This window comes from Hevea brasiliensis, chromosome 4, assembly GCF_030052815.1.
Source record: "Hevea brasiliensis isolate MT/VB/25A 57/8 chromosome 4, ASM3005281v1, whole genome shotgun sequence".
Classification (NCBI taxonomy): Eukaryota; Viridiplantae; Streptophyta; class Magnoliopsida; order Malpighiales; family Euphorbiaceae; genus Hevea; species Hevea brasiliensis.
In genome coordinates this window covers 27,327,291-27,340,604 of record NC_079496.1, presented here as the reverse complement: position 1 = coordinate 27,340,604, position 13,314 = coordinate 27,327,291, and the positions used below count along the sequence as shown (strand labels likewise).

The following is a 13,314-nucleotide window of genomic DNA, read 5'->3' as shown; positions in this document are numbered from 1 at the left end:
AATATCACATATTAATAAAATAATATTTAAAAATTTAAAATTTCTTATTATTTTTTCTAAGTTTTTATAAGTTAAATTTTAATTAATAATAAATTATATATAAAATTAATAATTTTATTAAAAATATTTATTAATTAATTTAATCATTAATGTAAAAAAAGAGTGAAAAGGAGAAAAATAGTGATTTTATTCTTTTTGAGAGAATAAATGTGTAATTTTATTCATTTTAACCTAAAAATTTTCTATTACATGTCAGAAAAATTTTTGTCAAATAAAATTAGAGTTCAAAAATTTTATAATAGCAAAATAAAAATAACTAAAATTGAAAAATGATTGATTAAAATTATTCAAAAAATACATTAGCTAATCTTTATATTTTTATTCTATTTATTTTTTAATTCATCTTTTCAATTCAAATCAATTTTTTTATTAATTAATATATTTAAAAAAAGAAAGAAATTACTATTATCAAAGAAAATAATTTAAAATTTTGAAAATAAAGATACTATATAATTGTGTTTTCAAATTATAAAAATTAAATAAAATTCAAACTAAAACTTAAAATAGTTACAAGATTAAAAGTCAACAAAATAAAAAGATAATTACCAAGTAATGTTGTCACGACCCAACCTATGTGCTGGACCGACACTAGGACTTGAGTCAGCGTAAAACCCCCTAGGCCGGTAGTAAGCCTAACTATTCCTCAATCCAATTCTAAGACCCATTTGGTCTCAATTTCAAGAATTCAACCGGACAGAGTCCAGCCATAAAATGGACCATTGAATTGGGAGTTTTTAACTCGCTAGACTTGTAAACAAAATGTATAATAAATTGGGGAGCTCAACTCACTTTTCACATAATCAAAATGTCATAACTCAAACGGAAGCTCAGCTCACTCATTCAATACCTTCATGCATACATTTAATAATTTTATAAGTTCAACATAACTTTTATAATACAGGCCCAAAATAAAAATAAGTACTTCTAACACATGTGGAGTCTAAAATTTAACTCAATTGTATAAAATACATTAAATACTATTAATGGACCTGCGAAGAAGAAGAACAGGTTAGCCACAACAAATAATCCTCCTATAGCCTGAAAAAAATAGATGAACATGAGTGAGCATTCGACTCAGAGAGTAAAATACTAATTTTAACCACAATTTCTATAGCTAACTAAAGTTAATGCATCCCAAGGAATGTAATGCAATATCATCATTATTTTCATACAAACCACATCATAGTACTAAAAAGGCAATTTAGAGCACTCACCCACTCAACACTATTCAAATAGTACATATATGGGAGCTGATCCCCTATACAGCTATCTTAATTCAGCCTCTGCCAGCGAGTGTCTCTCAAGCCGGACTTTCGCTTAATAAATCAAGTGCGGAGTCCCAACGAGTGTTTCTTAAGTCGTGTCTACGCCGACTTATCTATAAAGGACCGGGTCCCAGCGAGTGTCTCTCAAGCCATGTTTACCTGTCCTGTCCATATCCAATACCATACCACACGCACGCCAACGCATACACACTGCTCCAAATTACCATAAACAACATCCATGGCACTTCATCAATTATGAATGCAATATAAAACGTACCTAGTGTTTAACTACATAGATACATATTTATAAATGATGCATGAGCATGCTTGAATATATAATAATATCGAAATTATAATTAAAATTAATATTTTACTCACTAACTTAACCGAGGTCACTGCGGCGGCTGGGCGAAGGAGGAAGGCTGTCCTGGCTCACCTGACAAATTTCATTGAAATTATTTAATATATTTAACTCGATACAAGCTTGAAAAAGACCAAAGACACCCTAGATCGTGTCAAAAATCCTGCAGAGTCTCTCCTATACCTAGGACCTACCCAACCTGAAAAAGGGTTCAAATTGCACTTCTATATTCACAAGACACACATCCGTAACTCAATCACATCACATGGCCCCTCCTGGGCTCACCCAAACAGTTAACAATCACAATTTAAAAAATTATAATTTAGTCCCTATAATTACCCCTTTTGCAAAAACCACCCAAATGACCTTTAAAATTCTAAAATTTTGTCCCGCGGTTCTTAGCAATATTATAGAGTTAACGCAAAAGGAATTATATTTTTCTAACCTACTACAAATATTTTATAGATTTTTAATCGAAATCAAGCACTAAATAATTAAAAAAAGTGGGGGTTCGGGTTTACCTATGCCAATTCCGACACAGGAGACGCGCCCGGGACGTCTGAAAACGGTGGAATAGCCTATAACCTCGACCCAATTCGAAAACTTTTTTGGTAGCCTGTCTGGCCGGCCCAAAATTACAGACCCGAGCAACTATTGAATTTCCATGAATTGAAAGTACCTATGCGAAGCCCACAACACGGGGGTTAGTATATAATTTTTACGGAATTTCTAAACTCATTTAATGCTCAGAAAAATACTGTGAAGTCTCGGGGGACCACCGAAAAACTGTATCGGAAAAATTTGAAATGGGTATTGCCACGAAGTTCTTGATGAGTGGAGTGCTCCGGTACTCTCGAATTTTTGATGGGGTTTACAGTTTTCTAGAAATCTAGTTCGAAAGTCAAAATGGACTAAAACTTTCCGAACAAAAATTAGACAAACCGCTTGATGGATTTTGGTGTTCTTGATGTCTATGGAAAGCTCTCGAGGTGTAGAAGTGTTTTGGGACAATACCAGGTCAGATTGGTGGTCGGATTGGCCGGAATCGGCCCAGGAAGGTGAAGTGGCGCGCTGCTCGCGAAAGCGCCTATGGGCGTATTTTTCTGGCGCTACAAGCGCAGCAGCGCGAGAAGGAAGGGCTGAGGTGGTGCGCCAGAGAGCTGAGGTGGCTGGGGGACCAAGAGAAGGAGAGATGAGAGAGAAAACGAGAGAGAGAGAGAGGGAGGGTGTCGGGGTTGTGCAAAGAAGAAGAAAAAGAAAAAGAAAATGGTCAGGTTTGATTCGACCGGTCGGATCCAATCAGGTTCAATTCGGCTGGTTCAATTCAAGATACCAGAAATTAAATTTTTACTTTGCTCTGGGATAAAAAATGAGGTCCAAAAATTTCGAAAAAATTCTATAAAACTCAAAAAATTCATAGATTCTAAATATATTTTTGGTTTTGCCACGTGGTCTTTAAATTAATTTTTTAAAAATCATCAAATTTTTATATTTTCGAAAAATCAAACCGATTTCTAAAATCCGAAAAATTTCAAATAATTTCCTAAAATTTAAATAAATAAAATATTAATATGTACCCATAAAACAATTAAATTAAAAATTAGGGGTGTTATAAATGTATTTTTTATTTTTTAAATAAAAATAAATAAATATTAATTTTGATAAATAGAAAAGACTAAATAATGATTAAAAAAAAAAAGGCATAGATGGCTTGGAATGAAAAATTCCAATTCCAATTATAACTTCAGGTAGGCCTCTTCTGGTGGAGAGTCCAGCCCATCATCACTTCCCAAACCCAATCCTGATTCTTTATGGATCTTTATGAATCTTTATGAATTAGATACATCTTAAACCATGCGCCCCTTTTTTAGCTGTTGAGAAAAATAATGTTTTTAATATATTAATTAGAAATTATTAAAAAATAATTTCAAATTAAATTTAATAAATTTTAAATATAATAATATTAAAATAATAAAATAATTTTATTTATTGTAAAAATAATTTGATTGACAAACGGGCGAGTCAAATATTGAGTATATCAATTATAAGTATATTAACTATGGGACTGCGCTTACTAATTTTTGAATTTAATAATTGTGAAAACTGATTACACTGAATATAGATTTACCTTTAAATATAATATAAGTGTGAAAGATAATTAAAATTAAAAAATAAAATTATATTGATTGCTGAATGAAATTACAAGCCTTTTAGAAAGTAAAATGCAATAACTTAAAAATTAAAAATTATTTAAAATTAAAATTTATAATAAATATAAGGGACAAACTGACTGCTGAAGTCTTCGATTGAATAAACTATTGGAATTATTAGATTATTGATTTATATTGTTAGATTGAGTTATTAGATTATTAGGACTATAAAGTTGCTCATCTGATATTTACAGCTCTCCTTACAAATATTTGAAACCACTCTTGAGATTTATCTCCTAGCAACTCATAATTATTTACTAATTTATCTTCATGCTTTTAATTAATTAAATCAATAGAATAAAGTTAATTAAATTAATTTTATAAAAAATTAGTTTAATTAATCTTGAGCTTAAAAATAATTAATAAATAAAATTAATTATTTTAATGCAAATAAACCTTTTCAAATTATTTTTTCAATAAAATTTAAAATAATACTTTTTTTTTTTTCTGAAAAATTCTTGTAGCCCTCTAACCTCAATTTCAAATAGAAACTTTGTATTTCTTATCTAAAGCATTGATAATTAACTTAGTTCTACAAAGGAATCAATTACCGTCATGTATATAAAGTAATATTATTTTGTATAAAATTGACCGAAACTCATTTTACTTATTTCAATAATTTAAGATACAATTGAATTATTGTTATTAATTCAGGATGTAATTATTAAAAAAATTTAATTCAGGATATAATTATAAAAATTATAAAGTTTAGAATTTTTTTGCCTTTTTTCTTTATTTTTTTTGTAATTTTTAGAATTTTTCTTTCAATCCTTGAAGAAATTTTGTGCTTTAATCCATATTATTTAAGAAAAATAAGAATAAGCAATATTAAAATAACTCACTATTAAAAGCTAAAAAGATAAAAATTAAAAAATTTATGATGCTTGGAAGAGAATTTTAGAGTTTATAATTATTCTAGGGTTTTACTTTAGAAAATTCTCTTTTAATTTTATAATACTTTTAAACAAAAAAGTAATAAAATAATTTATATGGGGACTCGCCTATTACCATTTTTCATTTCATTTCATCCTTTAAAATGAATGAAAATTATTATTTTTAAAATTGTTAAAGTTCCTTGCATTATTTGGAGATTCATCGGAAGAAAATAATAGATTGGAAATTCGTCAAAGTAATAATAAAATAAATTTTACATTCATTAGAAAATTAAAAATATTAATAATAAATTTTAATTTAATAATATTAATTTTTTTTATAAAATTATGAGATCTTAAATTCTATTTATTTTATAAAAAATATTTTTCACATTTTTTTAGGGTTTAGGATACTTAAAAAAATAAGTTAATAAAAATATTTTCTTGATTTAAGAGAAAATTATATCATTTTTAATAAAAATGACTTTCTTTTTTAAATGAAAAAGTAATTTTTTATTTTTTAAACTTTAATATTTTTATTAAATTGTGATAATACTTATTTATTATATAAACATATATCATTATTTAATATTATATTTAAATAAATAAAAATATTTTCAACGTCTTACAATTAAAATTCAAGTCAATTATTAAAAAAAATTAAAAATATTACGCAGCCAGAAATCCCAAAATAACCCAACGGCTAGAAAGTGAAAGATAGTGTAGTTAGGTGAAATAAAAAATGGTTGGAAATAGGAAAGAAAATAGAAGAACAGAGCATCCAAATAAGCCTAAGAATCTCATCCGTCTCTTTGGAAAAAAATGAAATGAATCCATTTTAAACAATTTCGAGAAAGGAGATAACTTAAGAAACCATTTTATTCCCTAAAAACCCTAGAATTCTTTACCAAAGATTCTATCTTTTCATTGTGAATTCTTGGCATTTGGGTTATAAAAGGCCAGTTCTTTCCTTTTAGTTATATTTACTATAATATGCCCATTAGATTGTAAGATTATACATTGTTTTATGCATAGAATTCGCATCCAGATTTCGAGTTTAATTCATTGGATTCAAAAGGATAATAAGGAAAATGAATTGTTTGAATTTGATATAGGCTTAAGAGGAGCAATTGTTGGTGGTGATGATGATGTTGTAGACATTGAGCATCCTGTTGATGATGAAGACATGCTTGATACTCCTCCTCCTACTATTGCTCCTCTTTTTAGGGCTATTAGTGGAGAAATTTTCCTTCCTGAGGGTGACCTTTTGGATCTTGAGCCTTATGAAGGTATGGAATTTGAGTTTGAAGAGGCTGCCAAGGCCTTCTACAATTCCTATGCTAGGTGTGTGTGTTTTAGTACCCGTTTTAGCTCGTCTCAACGTTCTAGGCGTGATAAAGCTATGGTACAAAGGTAGTTTGTGTGTGCCAAGGAAGGGTTTAGGCATTTGAATGAGAGGCACACTAAAGATAGAGAAATTAAGCTGCCCCGAACCATTATTAGAGTTGGATGCAAAGCATCTTTATTTGTGAAAATGCAGGATTCTGGGAAATGAGTTGTGTCTAGGTTTGTCAAAGAACACAATCATGAGCTGGTCCCTCCTGATCAGGTGCACTGCCTCCATTCTCATATACAAATATCTGGTCCTGCTAAGACCTCAATTGACACATTGTAGGCTGCTAGTATGGGCCCTCGTAGGATTATGTTTGCCTTGATAAAGGAGTATGATGGAATTAGCAAAGTTGATATTGCAGAGGTTGATTGTCGGAATTACACGAGGAATAATTGCTAGGAGCTTGGAAGGAGATATCCAGCTCCTTTTGGATTATTTGAGGTAAATGCATGATAAGAATCCCAATTTCTTCTATGCTATGCAGGGGATGAAGAGCAGTGTACCGACAATATGTAATGGGCTGATCTAAAAGCTAGGACAAACTATACTTACTCTTGTGACACTGTTACATTTGACACAACCCACCAGTCCAACAAGTATCGATTGCCCTTTGCTCCATTCATAGGGGTCAATCATTACGAACAGTTTGTTTTGTTTGGTTGTGCTTTTTTAGTAAATGAAACTGAAGCCTCCTTTGTCTGGATGTTCAATACATGGCTTATAGCAATGCATGGCTACCATCCAGTGTCAATCACCACTGATCATGATGCAATGATAAGATCAGCCTTCATGCATCATTTCCAAACACCCACTATCTTTGCAAATGGCATATCTTCAAGAAATGCTGGAGAAGTTATCCCATGTGTTTTTTAAACACCCCAACTTTGAGGCAGACTTTCATAAATGTGTTAACTTGATTGAGTCAGTTGAGGTTGCAGGACACCTTTTGTGCAGAGATGTCCATAACTCACAAAGCGAAAGCATGAACTCATACTTTAATGGTTATATCAATGCTTCAACCAATCTGAATCGGTTTTTTAAGTTGTATGAAAAGGCTTTAGAGAGTCAGAATGATAAAGAAGTGAAAGCAAATTATGATACAATGAACACTGCACTAGTTTTGAATAATCTCCGATGGAGAAACAAGCATTCGAGTTTTACAACAGAAAATTATTTATGAGATTTCAAGAGGAACTAGTTGGGACACTAAATTTCTTGGCATCTAAAGCAGAAGATGACGGGGAAAGCATTACATACCAAGTAGCAAAGTTTGGGGAAGATCATAAAGTGTACTATGTTCAATTCAATGTTTTAGAGATGAAGGCAACTTGTAGCTACCAAATCTTTGAGTTCTCAAATGTTCTTTACAGGCATGTTTTGGTAGTCTTTAGACTAACAAATGTGCTTACCAAGAGTAGTGTTACATTAGAAGAATGTGCCACCGATGTAAATACCAATTATCTAGAATCTCACACTGTTCGATATAATACCTTACGCCATGAGGCCTTCAAATTTATATATGAAGGTTGCCAGTCCCTAGACACTTATAATGCGGTAGTAAGTGCTCTACAAGAGGCTATAAAAAGAGTTGCACTTGTAATGAAGAGTGAGGGGCTATGATGAATGGTCATAGTAGAGGGGAGTTGACAGGTAATGAAAGTAAGATGAATTATACTAGTGGGACTCATGTAGGGAGCTCCACTCAATGCTTGTCTGAGGTCTGAATCTTATTTTGATATATTCATTATGACTCCTTGCCATTAATCTCCTTACTATTCTATGATGAGCATTGCATTCATATATTGATGTCCCTTATTTTATTTTATACTAAAACCTATGATTTACATACAATTTCTCTGCACTTATCTGTTACTTATTACTAAATATTTGTTCTTCTATATAGTTCCCTTTTCTTCTTAATTTTTTTTTTTGAGTTTGATGTGAAAATCCTGTGACTTAAATTTGCAAGTTGAATTTTTTTTTTTTTTTTTTTAATTTTAAGAGCCTTGCTCTACTCCAAAATACGTTAACTACTAAGAGGAGGGTATGATCAGAAATGTTACTAAATTATTAAGATGACCAATATTCTTTTGTTTTACCTGTTAAAATTAATTCTCTAATTTCATATGTTACTAATGTTGTTTTTCATGTTCACTTCACTTAATTTGAAGTGTTCATTATTATTGATCACTTGCATCCTGGGAATTTTTGTTTTTGTTCCAATTTCCTATATAAGACTAATTGGGCTATTTCTATGCCATAGCTATGCTAAATAAAGGCAAATTCCGTATCTATAAATTGATACATGATATTTCATTATTAATGGACTACTTGCACGATTGCCTAGTGTGCTATAGTGAGATTTTTATAAATATTCCAAGTGCTTGATGTTCACATTAGAGCCCAAATTTAATAATCGTTTTCTTGTTGCATAGTCAGCAATTAGGTAAGACAAAAATTAAGAATTTGTAAGTTGGCCTACTTATCATAATTTATCACAAAGTCAATGTTGGACCTAAGTGTCTTCACCCATGTTTTGATGATAATAAACAATTAGTGTGCTACTAATATACTTTAGAAGTGTTTGTGTTGAGTTTGTAGGCCCTATATTTAAAATTATCAAATTACTTTAAATCAAAGTTAAGAAAGAGCAAGATAAGGAAGCAAATATTTATGAGACCCTACAATGTAACTTTTATTTATTTTATATCTTGTAAATCTCATTTAATTAATTGTGTTGGCTTAAGTCTAGATGGTACTAAGAATGTCTTGTTCAACTTAGTTTTCACCTAATTCTTTATCAAGGGAAAATTAAATAAATTTTTCAAAAATTCAAAATTAATTTTGAAAAGTATTTTAGTTGCAAAATACATTAAATTAGCTTTCCAATGGTTCAAACGGATTAAAAATCCGAGTTCGGATAAAAAAGTTATAAGTTTTTTAAACTCTTAATTTCTTAGTGTCTTTACTTGTAACTTTTTCTTGACCAAGGGGGAGTAAAATAAAATTTTTATATTTGGGAAATGAAAATTTGTTTTTGAAAGTGTTTTCATTGAAAATTTGATCAAATTAGCTTTTCAACGGTTTAAACAGATCGAAAATCTAAGTTCTGGTGAAAAAGTTACACATTTCCGAAGCCTAAGTGCTCTTTTGACACTTTCTGTCGAAAGAGCACTTCAGCAGCCGAAAGTGGGAACTTTTAACCCTCAAAAACCATGATTTAAATAATGAACTTCAGCAGCTGAAAGTGGTTCGGCTGCTGAAGTTCATTCTTTAAATCATGGTTTTTGAGGGTTAAAAGCCATTTTGTCTAGAGAGCACTGTGGCAGCAAAAATTGGAAACTTCGACAGTCGAAACTAACTTATCAAAAGCTATTTTTTGGCTCTCCAACCTTTAGCAGTCGAAGAAAATAACTTCGGCAGCTGAACCTGGATTTCTGAAACTAGATAAAACAGAGCTTTGGGTGGTTGAATGGCTAGTTTTGCATTTAATGTACCCCCAATGGTTATTTTCTTGCAAAAACTATAAATGTGCATCATTTATGACTGGAAACTAGTTTTACAACAACAATCTTTTTGGAAATTTATTGTGTCCTAAAGATTTTCTTCATTCTCTCTCTCTAGAACTTGAACTACCATAGTTAGTATTGAGAACTTGATATTTGAGTTGTAAATTCTTTGTTCTGAGAGTTCATTCAAGGTTGTTATGAGCACTTATTGTAATTTTGAGTGTGATAGAGCTTTAAATAGCTCTTGAGTGTAAAGGAATTTGTAAAAGAGCTAGGGCTTGCTCTTGTGGTGATTGTAAGGGGTTTATTCTTCACCCAAAGAAGAATTTTAGTGGAGTTAACTCTCAAGGAGGGCCTTGAGGATAGGACATAGGCTTGGAATAGCTGAACCTCTATAAATTTCTCGTGTCATCATTCTTCCTCCACTTTTTTTTGTATTTAAATTTCTTTTAGTCTTTAATTTTGCAATTAGAACCCAATTCAACCCCCCCCCCCCCTCTTGGGTTGCTATAAGGGACAACAAGTGGTGTTAGAGCTAGTCTCCATTCTACAAGATTTAATCATCTTGGAGTAAAGATCAATGGCAACCCTCAATGCACAAGAAGGTCAATCGGTGGTAAGACCTCCTTTCTTTGATAGTAATGACTTCTTATATTAGAAAAATAGGATGTATTATTTCCTTAAATGAGAAGGGGTTGACTTGTGGGATGTTGTAGAAAATGAGCCATTCACCCTAACTAAGATTGTAGATAGTGTGCATATAGCTCAGCTTAAGGGTGAATGGAGTGAGCAAGAGAAAAGAAGAGTGGCTTTAAATGATAAGGCTATTCATGTTCTATTTTGTGCATAGAAATGAATATAATAAAGTGTGTATGAAGTCTACTGCAAAAGAAATTTGGGATGCTTTAGTGGTTACTCATGAGGGCACTAGTCAAGTAAAGGAGAATAAGATGGATTCCCTTATCTACCAATATGAATTGTTCAAGATGAAGTCGGATGAAACCATAAGTGAAATGTATGATAGATTTGTAGAGATTATAGGAGGAATTAAATCTCTTGGGAAGACATTCACAAATGAGGAGCTAGTAAAGAAGATTTTAAGAAGTCTTCTTAAGGAGTGGATACCTAAAGTAACTTCACTCAAGGATTCCAAGGACTTGAGCAAGGTACAACTTGATGAGCTCTTAGGAAATCTCATTGACTATGAGATGACCCTCAAAAGAGAGCAAGTGGAGGAACTTAACAAAGCCAAAAGGACCATTGCCTTCAAAGTATCTTCCAAAAACTCAAGTGATGAAGATGATGAGTTTGATGAGGAAGAATTGGCTCTAATGACAAGGAGAATAAGGAAGATGCTCTTTCAAAACAAGAAGTTCATCCTAAAGATGAACTTCAAGAAGGACAAGGGAGAAAGTAGCAAGAGGGATCCTCCCATATGCTTTGAATGCAATAAGCCGGGTCATATTAGAACGAGTTGTCCCAAATTGAAGAAGCCTTTTAAGAAGTTTAAGAAGAAGGCACTTAAAGCAACATGGGATGAAACAAGTGACTTCGAATATGAGGAGATTGGTGATCAAGTTACCCAAATGTGCTTTATGGTAATGGAGGAAAGCTCTAATGAGGTAACTTTAAATGATATTGTTGTTGAATTTTCTTTTGATGAACTAGTTAATGCTCTTAAAGTTATGAATAATGAACTAGAATTAAGTCATAAGAGAAATAAACTTTTGAAAAGTGAGCTTGCTAGTTTAAGGAAGGAGAATGAGACCTCATCTAAGGTTGATAGATCTTTAGATAGTAATGTGCAAAAATCCTTAGATGAGCTTTCATTAGAAAATGAGAAGTTGAAAAATGAAATTGTTGAGAATGAAATTGTTGAGCTAAAAACTTCTCTTTCTAAATTTGCTAAAGGAAAGGACAAACTTGATGCAATTTTTGGACTCTTAAAGGTCTCCTAACATCAAGTATAGACTTGGCTATAGTAAATTTGCCCAAGCACCTCCTTCCAAGACCATCTTTGTTAAAGCATCTAGTTTTAATGAGCCTAGTCCTCAAATGCCTAATCTAAAGGGTTCTAATCCTAGAGGACAAGAACCAAAGACATCTAGTGGAAATGAAACTACAAAGATCTCAATTCATTAAAATGCTTCTAGACAAAATGTAAGTAGGACATATACATCTAAGAGAGTTGCACCTAGACTGAACTTTTATAAGGGACATGTTACTAGGCCTCATAGCCATCATTACACTCACCATGCCTCATGCTCACATGCATATCATGGACATAAAAAGAATGGTCACATGAGACCATATTCATGCTCTCATGCATATAGACTAAGCATAAGAAGGTTCAATGGTGATTGTCACTATTGTGGCAAGTTTGGTCACACCAACTATAGGTGTGCCATTAGAAAAATCCATCTTGGATATGGTAGAATATTTGATTTTAGTGATGGAACTACTAACCCCCAAGGACCCAAGTACATTTGGATACCTAAAGTAAATTGAATTATCATGTGTAGGTGTGCTTGAAATCCTCAAAGCTTAAAAGCAAGTGGTACTTGGATAGTGGATGTTCAAGACACATGACTGAAAATACCAATCTCTTCCTTTCACTTGAAAAGAAAGATGGAGGTAGGCAAGTGACTTTTGGTGACAATGGTAAAGGTAAAATTGTGGGAATAGGTAAAGTTGGTAAGGAAAACTCCCCTATTCTTGACAAAGTGCTTTTGGTTGATGGTTTAAAGCATAATTTGCTTAGTGTTAGTCAATTATGTGATAAGGGCTGTAGAGTTGTTTTTGAGTCTAAATCTTGCTTTGTGTCTAGGATGAGAGATAACAAAATATTGTTTATTAGTGAAAGAATTGAAAATATTTATGTTATTGATTTACATGCTTTGTCTAACAAAGATGTCAAGTGTTTTGTTTCTATTAGTGATGACTCTTGGACTTGGCATAGAAGGCTTGCACATGCTAGCATGGACCTTCTTGCAAACTTGAACAAGGATGAGCTAGTTGATGGGCTACCAAAGATCAAGTTTTAAAAGGATAAGGTGTGTAATGCATGCCAAATGGGTAAGCAAGTCAAGAGCTCTTTTAAATCTATTCATAAGGTATCTACTTCTAGACCCCTTCAATTGTTACATATGGATTTGTTTGATCCTCGTAGAGTGGCTAGCTTAGGTGGTGCATATTATGCCTTGGTGATTATCGATGACTACTCTAGGTATACTTGGTTGCATTCTTTGCTCATAAGGATGAATGTTTTGATATTTTTGAGAGATTTTCAAAAAGGGTTCAAAATGAAAAGGGTTTTCAAATCTTTTCTATTATGAGTGATCATGGTAGAGAATTTAAAAATGAGAAATTTAAAAAGTTTTGTAACTCACTAGGGATCACTCACAATTTTTCCTCTCCTAGGACTCCCCAACAAAATGATGTTATTGAAAGAAAAAATAGAACTCTTTTAGACATGGGGAGGACTATGTTAAATGAATATAATTTGCCTACTTATTTTTAGGCAGAAGCCATTAATACGGTTTGTTATGTTTCAAATAGAGTTTTGATTAGACCTATTTTGAAGAAAACCCCTTATGAGCTATGGAATGGCAAGAAACCTAAAATATGTTATTTTAGAGTTTTTG

At 31.9% G+C, this 13,314-nt stretch overlaps 1 pseudogene; it reads left to right on the top strand.

Annotated features, from left to right (window-relative positions):
* Positions 1-2,659: 2,659 nt before the first annotated feature.
* LOC110642638 (protein FAR1-RELATED SEQUENCE 5-like) overlaps positions 2,660-13,314 on the top strand; it is a 51,786-nt pseudogene continuing 41,131 nt past the window's right edge.